Raw genomic sequence first — 14058 nt, forward strand, 5'->3', positions numbered from 1 at the left:
AGCAACCCCAGATTCACAACTCTGTTTTTTCCAACAACTACTGTCTTGAGGCAGCTCCTTGGGGCAGACTTGAATGTCTCTCATCAGGGTCTAGCAGATGTGGCTCTGGATGGTACTCTAAGCTCTGCAGTCAGTTTGTTCTCATTGTCGGAGGGGATCCCAGTGTTCCAAGAGTGTGGCTTCGGTGTAGGGCTTGGGAGACCTTCCATGCCTCCCTTTCTAACTATCCCTGCAAACGGGACTCAGGTCCCCAGGAGGAAGCAGTTAAAAACGCGGGTGTCAGACAAGGGGGAGGTGGCGAACAAAGCAGTGAGGTCAACAGGTTTTATTTAACTCCATTTTATTCTGAAAGTTAGACCTGGGGAAACAAAACCTCTCTGTCACAAAAGCAATATAGGAACAAGAGTAAAGAGAAAGGACGTGCCCTGCGTCATATATTTAGTGATCAAGGATCAGCACACGCATCTCTTAACCTTGACTCCACCCCCGCCGAGTCAAAGCAACAGCTGGAGCCAATAGCTCCAGCAACAGCTGGAGCCCTGGGGCATTCGCTCAGGGATGCTTCTTCAGGATCTAAGCTCTCAGAATCTCCTAAATGAGGCATCTCAGGAATTTGTATTTTTAAAGAGCTCCCCCGATGATCCTCATGTAGCCCCTGGCATTTGGCAACTCTCTGCTTTCTACCAGTAGTGCTTAGGAGTCCGTACCTGAAGCCTTGATTACACTCCTATGCCTGTTGCATACTACAAGTCAGCAGTGCCAGCAGGTGCTGAGGACAACAGAATGTTGCAAAGAGAGACTGTGTTTCAAAGTATTTACCAATTGGGAAACAATTAGAAATTGGCTCAGTCATGTTGGGTTGGTCAATCTCTCTTTGCTGCCTATCCCCCTGCCCCCGCTGTCCCTTCCCCCAACCATATACAGTCATCTAGCATGATCACGAGAGAAAATGAAGGAGGACAGCAAATTTTTTAGTCTTTTTTTTTTAACTTTTATTTTGAAAGAATTATAGGTTTACAGGAAATGCAATGATAGTTCAGGAGGTGGAGGATACATTGCTACCACTGAATGGTGGTGAAAGTTCCGGCTTCCCACTTAGCCAATTCTGACCCCATCCAGGAAAAGAGGGGGAAGGGGTGCCTCATTACTGCTGGGTGGGGATGGAAGTCTAGCATCCCACATGGCTTTCACTGATACCCTTTTGGGGGAGGAGGAGCTTTATTATTACTGAGTCGGGATGAAAGTACCAGCCCTCCACCAGATCTTCTTGCAGGGGAAGGGGGGGCACCTTGAGATAGTATGGAAGTTTAGGTCACCCACTTGGCCTTCGTTGACGGGTGGGGATGGGCCATCTTTTTTTCCGTGGTGTTTGGCTAGGGTAGAGTGCTGTCTTCATCTGTTCAGAATACTATAGAAGTATACCATAGACTGGGTAGCTTATAAACAAGAGAAATTTATTTCTCACGGTTCTGGAGGCTGGGAAGTCCAAGATCAAGGGGCTGGCAGATTCACTGTCTGATGAGGGCTTACTTCCTGGTCATAGACAGATCTGTGTCTATGTTCAAAAATCTTCACTCACCATAGGATAAATGTTTGTGAGATACTATGTGCTAAAAAAAAAAAAAAAGAAGTGAAAACTGATTTTGCACAGTATCAACTTGGTGAGATAAAGTAGAAAATATTTTCTCTTAACTGCTAGCACTTATCCCTGAGGTCTCTGACTTCACCCCCAAACTCGCTTTTCTGCCTCATTTCCCATTACAGACATTAGCTTATCCTACACACATCTTTACACTACTGCACCTCTCAAACATATCCTAATATTTTCACAATTCTGTGAATTGTAGCCCAATGCCTTGAGAGGTCATCATTGGGAAATAAGCCATAAATGGAACCAAGGTAAATTTGAAATTTAAGGAAAATGTAAGAAGCCATTGAAGTCCCCCCCCACCCCCCGCCCCAGGACCCCAGGAACTTCAATTCCTGAGGCTGCCCTTTTCCAGCTATACTTACCCCTCAGCCTGCAGACTGCCTGTCTGTTACTTACCACACCTCCAGCTTCCTGCTGTTTAATCTGCCGTCACCTAGGTGCAGTTGGGGGAGAGGAGGGAGGGGAAGTGCACACTGTGATTGCCCAAGGCCTTAATCTGCCTTACCACTCTGAGCTGGAAAAAGTATGGAAAGGGCTTCCAAAGGGAGGTACCTAGAGCTTGAAAAGTAGCTAAATTATCTTGTCTGCTGGTTAATAGCTAACTGGCTTGCCTCCTTTATTGCCCATGCAGACTTGGCTATCTTCCAGGTTTGCATGGCTGTTTGCCTTTCCCATGCAAGAAAGGAGTTTTCTTTCATGGCAAATGCAATATAAGAACAAAACATTGAGCAAAGAACAAAGATGCCAAAGGAAACCGGTTCTACAAAACTATCTGGACTCAGTGGTCGAGAAGGAATTTAATGATTAGAAACAATCGATCACTCATTCATTCAACAAATATTTGTTCAGGATCACCTATGTGTCTGGACCGATGCTCAGCAGTGAGTTCAATGGTGAGCAAGGAGGCTTTCTGAAACCCGGAAAGGTGTAGACTCCAGCTGGAGGTGCCAAAGGAGCCAATAACAGCCAGGCCTCAGGTTGAACATTTTTCTTAGCTTCAGACAGGTATTTATTTCTCTTTATTCGCCATGGACAGAAGTGGCAGATAGGGTCTGGGGCTCAGGAGACCTGAGATTTTGGTCCTGGTACTGATTAAGACTCTTAACGGTACAATTTTCTTTAAAAAAATTTTTTAATGTTTATTTTTGAGAGAGAGACAGTGCAAGAGGGGAGGGGCAGAGAGAGAGACAGACACAGAATATGAAGCAGATTCCAGGCTCTCAGCTGTCAGCACAGAGCCGGACGTGGGGATTGAACTCACTAACCACGAGATCAGGACCTGAGCTGAAGTTGGATACTTAACTGACTGAGCCACGCAGGTGCCCCAGAATTTTCTTTATGCATTAAGTCTCACCATCTGGCAAATGGTAACATGCATTTCTGCCCCTCCTATACTGTTCAGCACTATTTTGAGGATCAAATGTGGACAATAGTAGAAGGTGTTGGGGTACCTGGGTGGTTCAGTCAGTTAAGCATCCAATTCTTGATTTCAGCTCAGGTCATGATCTCACAGTGGTAAGATAGAGCCCGCATGAATCTCTGAGCTGGGTGTGGAGCTTGCTTAAGATTCTCTCTCTCTCTCTCTCTCTCTCTCTCTCTCTCTCTCTCCCCCTCTCTCCCTCTCCCCCTCTCCCCCTCCCCCACTTGCACACATGCACACACTCTCTCTCAAAAAATAAAAAATAATAAGTATATGTTTATTTTTTTAAAAAAGAAGATGCTGAATAAATGGATATTATCACATTATCTAAACACCTCAAATTCAGGCACACCAGTTATAAGTGGCACTGCCTCAGCTATATAATGAATGAATGACAAAACCCATCTTATCCCTGCCAGCTTGAGAAACTGCAGTGTTATTCATGCCTCACAGCCACATGGAGTCTGGTTTGTATTGTATCCCTGGATGACAAAAAGCAATTCTTGCAGAGTCAATGAGCCATTGCCTCTGATCCTTGGATGATGCAGACAGAACTCAAATTTATTTCCTGCATTAAAGCTATAGATAACACAGGAAAGATTTGTTGCTAAATCTCAGGCATTAGCAGACACTCAGCAAATGATGCTAATGACGCTGCCTGTGAATTAGGGGCCTGAAGCCTGCCCTTGATGAAATCCTGCTAGACTTTCACAAATGCAATTTAGGTCCATTGAAAGAAGCAGCCAGGGAGCAAGGACAGCCCCCTTTCCCAGGTCAGCAAGGAGAACTGAGGTCAGCCCTGACAGCCTGACACTGAGGTCTTTAGACCTGGTACCAAGTCCTTGTCTATGACGAAAACTAGAGGAAAACATCTCTGGGGGCAAACACCCTACTCTAGGACATCATGACCCTGTGTGATATGTATACGCGTCAAAGCTGTCTTTTTTAAAGCGGTCCTGTCTCTTGTCTTTGTTAACTGTTACACTCTAAAGACTCCAGCCCACTTTTATACTCAGTTGGGGAATATAAATTGGGTATTTTGTTCTTAGACATGAAAAGAAAATTATCCCAAGAAAATAATTCACATGATTATCATTCGTTATTTAAATATTTCTTGAAACCCTGTCTGCCTTCCCCAACTAGTCAGAGGACAGGAGCTACATTTTATAGTTCTTTTGGGTATCTGCCCTCCTACATCTCCCCCTCCCCAGAACCCCCACTCCTACCCCTGTGTTGTGTACATAATAGGCAGTTAATAAATGCTTGTTAATAACTAACTGAATGTGCTATTCTTCCAGACAAAAACTTGAATGTTTATAAGCAACTTTATAATCGCCAAGAAGTGGAGACAACTCAAATGCCAATCAACTGATGAATAGATAAATAAAATGTGGCATAAATCTATACAGTGGAATATTATTCAGCAATAAAAACAAATGAAGTACTGATACGTGCTACATCATGAATGAGTCTTGAAAACATTGTGTAAAGGGAAATAAACCAGTCACTAAAGACCCTATGTTGTATGATCCCTTTTATATGAGATGTCCAGAATATGCCTATCTACAGATATGGAACTAGATTGGTAGTTACCTAGGGCTGGAGGGAATGGGAAGAATAGAAGATGACAGCTAAAGGGCATAGGGTTTCTTTTTGAGGTGTTTGAAAATGTTCTAGAATTGGGGTTCAATGAGTTAAGCATCTGATTCTTGATTGCGGCTCAGGTCATGAGCTCGAGGTTTGTGAGTTCGAGCCCCATGTCAGGCTCTGTGCTGACAGCACGGAGCCTGCTTGGGATTCTCCGTCTCCCTCTCTCTCTGCCCTCTCCTGACCATGCTCTTCCTCTCTCTCTCTCTCTCTCTCTCTCTCAAAAATAAGTAAATAAACATTTAGAAAAAGAAAGTATTCTAGAATTCACCAGTGATTGTTACACAATCCTGTAACTATACTAAAAACCACTGAATTGTACACTTTAAATTGATTGTATATGAATGACGGGTCAATAAAGATGTTACTTTATTTTTTATTTTTTTTTTCAACGTTTATTTATTTTTGGGACAGAGAGAGACAGAGCATGAACGGGGGAGGGGCAGAGAGAGAGGGAGACACAGAATCGGAAACAGGCTCCAGGCTCCGAGCCATCAGCCCAGAGCCTGATGCGGGGCTCGAACTCACGGACCGCGAGATCGTGACCTGGCTGAAGTCGGACGCTTAACCGACTGCGCCACCCAGGCGCCCCTAAAGATGTTACTTTAAAAGAAGACAGGGCAGACATACTTACAAAGATGTGCACAGAAAAATAAGAACTGGTCTGGATGCCCAAAGAGAGGAATACTAGCCGGTAACAAATGACCACAAACTTAGTGGCTTAAAAACAACCCAGATTTATTCTCTTACTGTTCTGGAAGTCAGCAGTCTGAAATCAAGGTGTTGGCAGTGCTGTGTCCCTCGTGGAGGCTGGGAAAGAGAACCCTTTAATTTTCTAGCATCCCCAGGCCACCCCCATTCCTTGGCTCATGACCCTTTCTCTCATCTTCAAAGTGTACCACACCCACCTCTGTTTCCTTACTTCCTTAGCACTTCTCTCTCTAACTCTGACTCTCCTGCCTCCCTCTTGTAAGGACCCCTGTGATTACATTGGGGGTGATCTAGGATACGTTCCTCCATCTCAAGATCCTTAATCACATCTGCAAAGCACATTTAGGCATGTCATGAACCACCAAACTGTTTTTCAAAGTGACTGTACCTTTTGGGTTTCCCACCAGCAAGGTGTGAGAGTTGTAGTTCCAGCCATGTTTTCAGCATCATACTCTGCTCCATTGCTTCCTGTGGTGAGCATACTTTCCCACATGGCATGGTTTGGCCTTTTCTTCCCTGACAGTAGAACTCTAATTTGGGGGGGGGGGGGGACAATATGTCTAGCCTTAGGTAACGGATTATGATAGTTCCAAGCCATTTATGACAATCCTTTCCCTACCTTCTCAGCCTCTCTTTCAGCTATATGTAACCTCTGGACCCTGTTCTGGCCAATGAGACATAAAGATTTTATCTAATATAGAACCTTCTGGGAGAGCTTTTGCTTTTCTACTATAAGGATACATATCTGTCCCTTGACTCTTATTACTTCCTTATTTCTGTCTTGAATGCGAACATGATGGCTGGGACTGTAACTCTATTGCCGTCATAATGAAAAGGCCAAGAGAATCATAGAAACACACAATATCAGTGACCCCCAATGACCCTGTTTAATTAAGCAACTCTTGAGGTGGTGTTCTTTTACCTGCTATTAAACACAACCCTAACTGATACAGCCTCTTCTCACTAATGTGTGGAAGACAAATGCTGTTAGTTAATACACAGAATTTTCCTTTCTTTCCCTTCATCTTTGTTTTGTGGCCAAATATTTGTCTTTCAGATATATTCCTTTAGAATTTATTTTGGGGAGGACCAAATCTCCAATTTGGAAAGGGAGGACCCCATTGTGAGAGATAATGAAAAGTTAGTGTATTCTGGGTCTGCCAAAACCATCCCATGTTCAATGAAATTTCATGTATCTCTACCTTCATGAGTGTGCAATCCTTATTTTAATTATTTTTTTAATGTTTACTTATTTTTGACAGAGACAGAGCTCGAGAGGGGAAGGGCCAGAGAGAGAGGGAGGCATAGAATCCTAAGCAAGCTCCAGGCTGTCAGCACAGAGCCCAATGCAGGGCTCGAACTCATGAACCACAAGATCTGACCTGAGCCAAAGTCGGATGCTTAACCAACTAAGCCACCCAGGTGCCCCTGTGATCCTTATTTTAAACAGGGAAACCAAGATGACTTGGAAACTTTCTGTATGTAGAGTATGGATTAAAAAAGCAGAGATGTGAAAAAAGGCAGTGCCATTCACGAGGCCCACCAGGACAAGTTGGTTGCAAGTGACAGAAAATCTCTTCAAACTTAGGCTTTTTAAAAGCAGTGTTGGACTTTTTATTGACTCATACAACCAAACTTTGGAAAAGCAAAAATAGCCTTAGAAATAATGGATCTTGGCATGAAAAGTCACTGGGTCTCTAGACTTGGAGTCTGTTTTCCATTTCTATGTGGCCAACTGTGGCCTTCCCTTTCCAGAGGGGAATATGGCCTCCAGGAACTCCAGGCTCATATTCTAATAGCACCATGGCTAGAGAAGAAGAGAAGATTCTCTCACTCAGGTCCACTCTTTGAAATCCAAGAGAAAGACTCTGATCATCTCAACTCATATGCTTACCTCTCAATTTGTTTTTCCTATTTGAATGTTTTGGTTTCTGTCTTTTGTGTGAGAGATCTTCCATGAATTGTCTAGCAATCCTGAGCCCTTATTTTTGAAAGGAAGGGTCTAAAAACATGATGGGAGGGGGGGCCTGGGTGGCTCAGTCAGTTAAGCATCTGACTTCTGATTTCAGCTCAGGTCATGATCTCACGGTTTGTGAGTTTGAGCCCTGCATTGGGCTCTGCACTGACAGTGTGAAGTCAGCTTGGGATTCTCTCTCCCTCTGTGTACCTCCCCTGCTTGCTCTCTTTCTCTCAAAATAAATAAACATTTTTTAAAAGTTTGAAATGTCACCTCATTAACCTAACAAAGGAAACCTTTATGGCCCTTATCACTTAGGAAGTTCTAAAGGTTTTAGGAGCTCTGTTCCAGAAACAGTGGATGAAGACCAACTATATTATTTCTGATTATAAATCATAATATCACAACTGTATAGAGACAATATATGTACACAGATTGAAACTATCCATATGGACTACACACCATATGTAATTTTTAGCAAAATTGGATAACACTGTGCATTATATTCTCAAACATTTTTACTTAAGTATTGAGTACATTTGCCCATGTCATGTCAATACATACAGCTCTCCTTTATTGCTTCAGTTGATTATACTGATTAAATGTATACTGTAGTTTGGATATTATATTTTATTTAAATGTAGCTTTTATAAAAATCTGTGTGCCCTTGATCAAATATTTTTTATAGTAGATTTCTAAAAGGAAAATTGTCCCCAAAGGGTATGTATGACTTTAAAAAGTCAACAACTTCTAGGAGCACCTGGGTGGCTCAGTCGGTTAAGCATCTGACTTCGGCTCAGGTCATGATCTTGTGGCCCATGAGTTCGAGCCCCACGTCAGGCTCTGTGCTGACAGCTCAGAGCCTGGAACCTGTTTCAGATTCTGTGTCTCCTTCTCTCTCTGACACTCCTCCATTCATGCTCTGTCTCTCTCTATCTCAAAAATAAATAAACGTTAAAAAAAATTTTTTTTTAAATCAACAACTTCTGTAAATTTTTCTCCAAAACGTTGTGCCAATTTGAACTCCTTGGTCAAGAATCTTGGCCAGGCCTGGGTAATTTAAATTCCTGGAGTTAAGAGTTATAGAGTTAAAGAGTGAGGCACCTGGCTGGCTCAGTTGGTGGAGAGTGGGACTCTTGATTTTTGGGTTGTGATTCAAGCCCCACGTTGGGTATAGAGTTTACTTAAAATCTTAAAAAAAAAAAAAAGGTTAAAGGGTTATCCTTATAGATGCCAGAATATCCAATGACTATGCAAGTGAGACAAGTGGCCTAAGAGGAAGCTGGGATGGATGGCTTTGGTAGACACAACGGCTTCAGGCCTGAAGATAGATAAAGGGGTAGCTTAGTCAGCTCAGGCTGCTGTAGCAAAATAACTTAGTCTTAAACAATAGACAGTTATTTTTCATAGTTCTGGGGGGCAGGAAATTCCAAGATCAAAGTGCTGGCCAATTGTGTTTCTAGTGAGAACTCACTTTCTGGCTTGCAGAGGTCAACATTCTGTCTTTATAGTGGGGTTTGGGGGGGGGTGGGGGTGGGGCATGGGGGGAGATGGAGAGAGAGAGAGAGAAACCAAGCTCTCTGGTGATTCCTGAAACCCACACTTTTATGATCTCATCTTAACCACCTCCTGAAGGCCCCACTTCCAAATACCATCACGTTGGGGGTTAGAGCTTCAACATATGAATTTTATGGGGACACAAACATTCAGTCTATAACAGGGGTGAGGTGCCAAGATTAAATATTCAGAAATAAATAAATAGATAAGTAAATGAATAAATATTCAAAGGAGAACTGATTTGGGACTGAGCCAGGACTGCTGCTTATTCGGGTTTGTTGTTGTTGTTGTTGTTGTTGTTGTTGTTTTTTAAGGACAATAGTCAAGCACTCCCTGCCAGGGCATATGGGCATCTGTCCTGAGGTTAGGCATGGGGAACTAAGGCCACACTGAAAAGGACAGGGAATGGGTGTCATTAAGCTGAGCTTGGAGACAAAGTCAGGAGGACAGTGAACAGGCTGAGATCAGAGGCAGCAGGAAAGGTTTGGTGGGTTCCCTGGTGTTGTGGGATTTTTTACCTTAATACCCAGAGCTTGTTGTCCCCCCGCTCTGACGAATGAAGAGGTGGACACAAAATAAAATAAACAGCAGGCAACAGTTTTTCAGAGTATAAGATTAGAAAGTAAGAACAGTATGGAAGCTCTCTTTAGAGAGAGAGAGGGCATTCGGAAGTGAATGCCCGCAGACTGTAGGCAAGGGTCCTTGTTTTATAAGGTTCTGGTTGGCGCCCCCTTCTGTTCCCCCTTGTTACTTCTCAGGTTCTGCCCTCATTGGCTGGACAACTCTAGGTGCTAGGTTGTCTGTTCCTGATTGGCTTGATAAATGATGTGGTCTAGGGGAAGGGGGTGAGAGGGGCAGGAATCTGACTCCAGTGAAAGCACAGGCCCCAACCCCCTCAGCCTAGGACTCCCATGGTGGTCTCTCTGAGCTCAGGACATCATCAGTGGTCACATGTGAATGACCTGAGGCCCTGGGACCATCAGCATTGATTTGTCTGCTGGATACAGAGTCTCTATTATTCACCATTTAACAAAGATCCTGATTAATAACCTGATTTTCAGGAAGAAAAGAGAGTCATGAATAGAATTTCTAGGTAAAGGAAGGTCATTTTCCTTCTATGTTCATTATGTGCTGCCACATCTAGGATCTCACTGACAGTTCTGAGAGCCATTTTTAGTGTAGAATTACTAGGAGTTCTACAAAAATATCACATATAGATTAAGGGAACTAGAAGGTTGGGAGGGAGGGATTCAAAGAAGGAAGATTAAAGGGAGAACTTTTCTCAAACATTTTAAGAGATCAAATGTTTAAGAGATTATGGGGGCAGTTTGCAAAACCATCAAGAAAGTAGATTTTGTCATCTACTAAAAACGAATTTTCTGACAGTTAGAGCTTTCCAACCATGGCATAGAAGTCATACATTTCCCGTCCCTGGAACTTATGAAAAATGAGAAGCCTACTTTTTGGACACCATTCCTGCCTTGAGTATCCAGTGCATCTATTGGATACCCATTCTGTTCTCTATAATAGCACTGCTCAGGTTTAATATGCAATGAACCACCTGGGAATTATTAAAATGCAGACTGACTCAGGAGGTCTGGGGAAGGACCTGAGATTCTGCATATCTAACCAGCTCCAATGCAGCAATGCTGATACTGCTGGTCTGTGGATCACACCTTGAATTGCAAGGCCTTGTTGGAGGCTCTCAGACTTAGCTGTACATTGGAATCACCTGGGGAAGGGGCACCTGGAAAAAGAGTAGTGATGCCGGAGTCTCTCGCTCAGAGAGTTTAGTTAGCATGGAATGTTGCCTGGACATCAGAATTTTTCAAAGCTCACCTAATGGTCTTGATACACAGCTAAGTTTAAGGACCACTGCTCTTGGCCTTTCAAAATCACTCAACACTGGCTCAGAGATTACTTCTGCAAAGATCTTTGATTGAAATTATCTGGGGTCACTCATGCGTAGTTAACCCAGGATCAACATTTGGGAGGAAAACTGTGTAATAATTATTAATTCCAATAACTTGTGGGACATTAGACCACAGAATGCCTCAAGTCCCTTCTGAATCTAAAGTAAGAAACTATTGCCCAGATTCAAACTCCGTGATTCAAAACCTCCTGTGGCAGTACATTCATTTGGCCACAAGGTGGTGATAAAGTAACAAAATATATCATAACCAACCTCTCAGAAAGCTGGGCTGACTGTGGCCTATGCTTGCCAGCATGTAGTTTCCAACTCTGAGGGGCCTTAGGTCACAGACTCCTTTGAGAATCGAACAGCTATCGACAAATGTTCACCCACAGACATGAATGAATACAGTTTTAAGCAGTTCACAGACCCTGAAATTAAACTTCAGCTGAGGTTAAAGATGAGTTACACCCCTTCCCTCCCCCCTGCTTCACTTCACCTCTCTGAATAAATTTACATGGAGTTTCTACCACTCCCACCTCCATCCATGTCAGCAACTGACTAACCTCCTGCTTCAGAGAGAAAATAGAAGAAATCAGACCCAAATCCATCAATTCACCGAACCCATTCCCACTTTCCTTCCGTCTGCTTGGAATGGGATGCCTTTTCTTTTTACCAAAGGCTAAATCCTCCACGAGGATTCCTCGCCCTGGCCTCTGCCATGTTCATGGATCCTTCACCCTCTGCTCATATTTTCTTGTGCTAATTAAAAAATAACTCCTTTTTCTCAATACAAAAGCAGTATGTAGTTTTTATTTTTAAATATACAGAAAAGCACAGGGCATAACAGAAAATACCCATAAATCTCATAAACCTGTATGTTTTTATTCCATATAGTTGCTGAGTTTTTATACATCCTGTGCTTATAAAAATGTGATCATGTTATACAAACTGTTTTATGAGCTGACGATTTAATGTAATTTAACATCTTTCCATCTTCATACATTTTCACTGGCAGATACAGTTCTTAACCAAACATGCTAATTTGATTCATCTGTAGGGATTTTTAAGCGTATGTTTGTGTGGGGTTTTTTTGATCACTTAACAAATGTCTCTTTATATTTTTATTATTTTTTAAAAATATAATTTATTGTCAAACTGGTTTTCATACAACACCCAATGCTGATCCCAACAAGTGCCCTCCTTAATGCCCATCACCCATTTCCCCCTCTCCCCCTGCCTCAGTTTATTCTCTGTATTTAAGAGTCCCTTGTGGTTTGCCTCCCTCCCTCTCTGTTTGTAACTATTTTTTTCCCCTTCCCTTTCCCTATGGTCTTCTGTTAAGTTTCTCAAGATCCACATATGAGTGAAAACATATATCTGTCCTTCTCTGTCTGACTTATTTCACTCAGCATAATACCTTCCAGTTCCATTCACGTTGCTGCAAATGGCATGATTTCATTCTTTCTCATTGCCAAGTAGTATTCCATTATATATATAAACCACATCTTCTTTATCCATTCATCCGTTGATGGACATTTAGGTTCTTTCCATAATTTGACTATTGTTGAAAGTGCTTTAAGCATATATTTGGATGCCAATTACAAAGATTCTTATTTACCAAGCCTGGTGTGAAGCCTTTAAATCTGTATATTTAGAAAGCCTTGCTTGTGCTTTTGAAGTGTAACACTAGGAATATAATTTTTAATTCAATTTTATTGAGTTATAATTTACATACAATGCACACATTCTAAGATTTACAGTTCAGTGAGTTTTGACAAGCTTATACACCTCTGCAACCACCAAAATAACCAAGATATAAAACATTTCCATCACACCAAAAATTTTCCTTGTTCCCCTTACCAATCTTCCAGACCCCAGTCCTAGCTCCAAGCAACAATGGATCTACTTCCTGTCACTATAGATTAGATTTGTCTTTCCTAGAGATTTAATGTGATTATAATTAGACGATAGGCATTCTTTTGTGTCTGGCTTATTTTGCTCCATATGTTTTTCAGATTCAACCAGTGTTGCGTGCACCAACAGTTTGTTCCTTTCTATTGGTGGGTGGTATTTCAAAGTATGGATGTGCCAAAATTTGCCTACCTACTCAGCTGTTGGTGGACATTTGAGTTGTTTTTTCCAGGCTTTGGCTGTTATAAATAAAGCTACTAGGAACGCTCATGTATAAGCCTTTCATTTCTTTTGGTAAATATCTAGGAATTGAATGCCTGGGGCATGTGGTGACTGTATTCCCGGTTACTTGGCAATGTACTGGCTGTATGCCCTTGGAGAGCAACTTGATTTCTCTGAACCTTAGTTGTAAAATGGGATTATCAACCTGGAATTTTAAGCCCAGGATTCTCTATCACAGGCTATTAGGGAATATTTGGAACAATAAAAACAAGTTGGCAAGCTGGCTTTTTAAAAGCTCAGAAAATTAGGATGATCATCTGTTTTTATGAGTAGACATAACTGTAATTTAGCAGCAAAAGCATTACTGAATAGCTAGAGGTTTGATATTAGGATAAAACTAAGCAGGGAGGGACATGTTAAGGATGATAACATGAGCAAACTAGCTGAATGTGAAATTAGAATTGTGGCCACAGACCCAATGATGATCCTTGGAAAGACACATGGCCTCTGGCTCTCAAACTCTCCCCACCCCTTGTCATGCTGTCCACCTCCTTATAAGAAGGCCTGTCTCTTCCCACGCCAGCAGTTTCTCACTGTGAACTCAAGGCTGTGTTTGCTGTGTACAGCAATGTTCTTCCATACAGACATGTTTGTGTCTAAACTTGCACAGGACCACCAACCAGGTCTTCAAGTGAATAAAACAACTTATCCAGAACTTCTTTTTTTGTTTTAATTTTTTTAAATGTTTATTTATTTTTGAGAGAGAGACAGAGACAGAGACAGAGACAGAGCGCAAGCAGGGGAGGAGCAGAGAGAAGGAGACACAGAATCCGAAGCAGGCTCCAGGCTCCAAGCTGTCGGCACAGAGCCCAGTGTGGGCCTGAACTCAAGGACCATGAGATCACGACCTGAGCTGAAGTCGGATGCCCAACCTACTGAGCCACCCAGGCGCCCCTTTATCCAGAACTTCTATGCTGCGTTCCGCACTCCCCAAAGGTCTCTCAGAAACCAGATACTATATCTGGGATATATCCCTATCTCTCTTGAATCTCTAGGCTGACTTACCA

The sequence above is a fragment of the Prionailurus viverrinus genome, chromosome A3 (genome assembly GCF_022837055.1).
Source record: "Prionailurus viverrinus isolate Anna chromosome A3, UM_Priviv_1.0, whole genome shotgun sequence".
Lineage (NCBI taxonomy): Eukaryota > Metazoa > Chordata > Mammalia > Carnivora > Felidae > Prionailurus > Prionailurus viverrinus.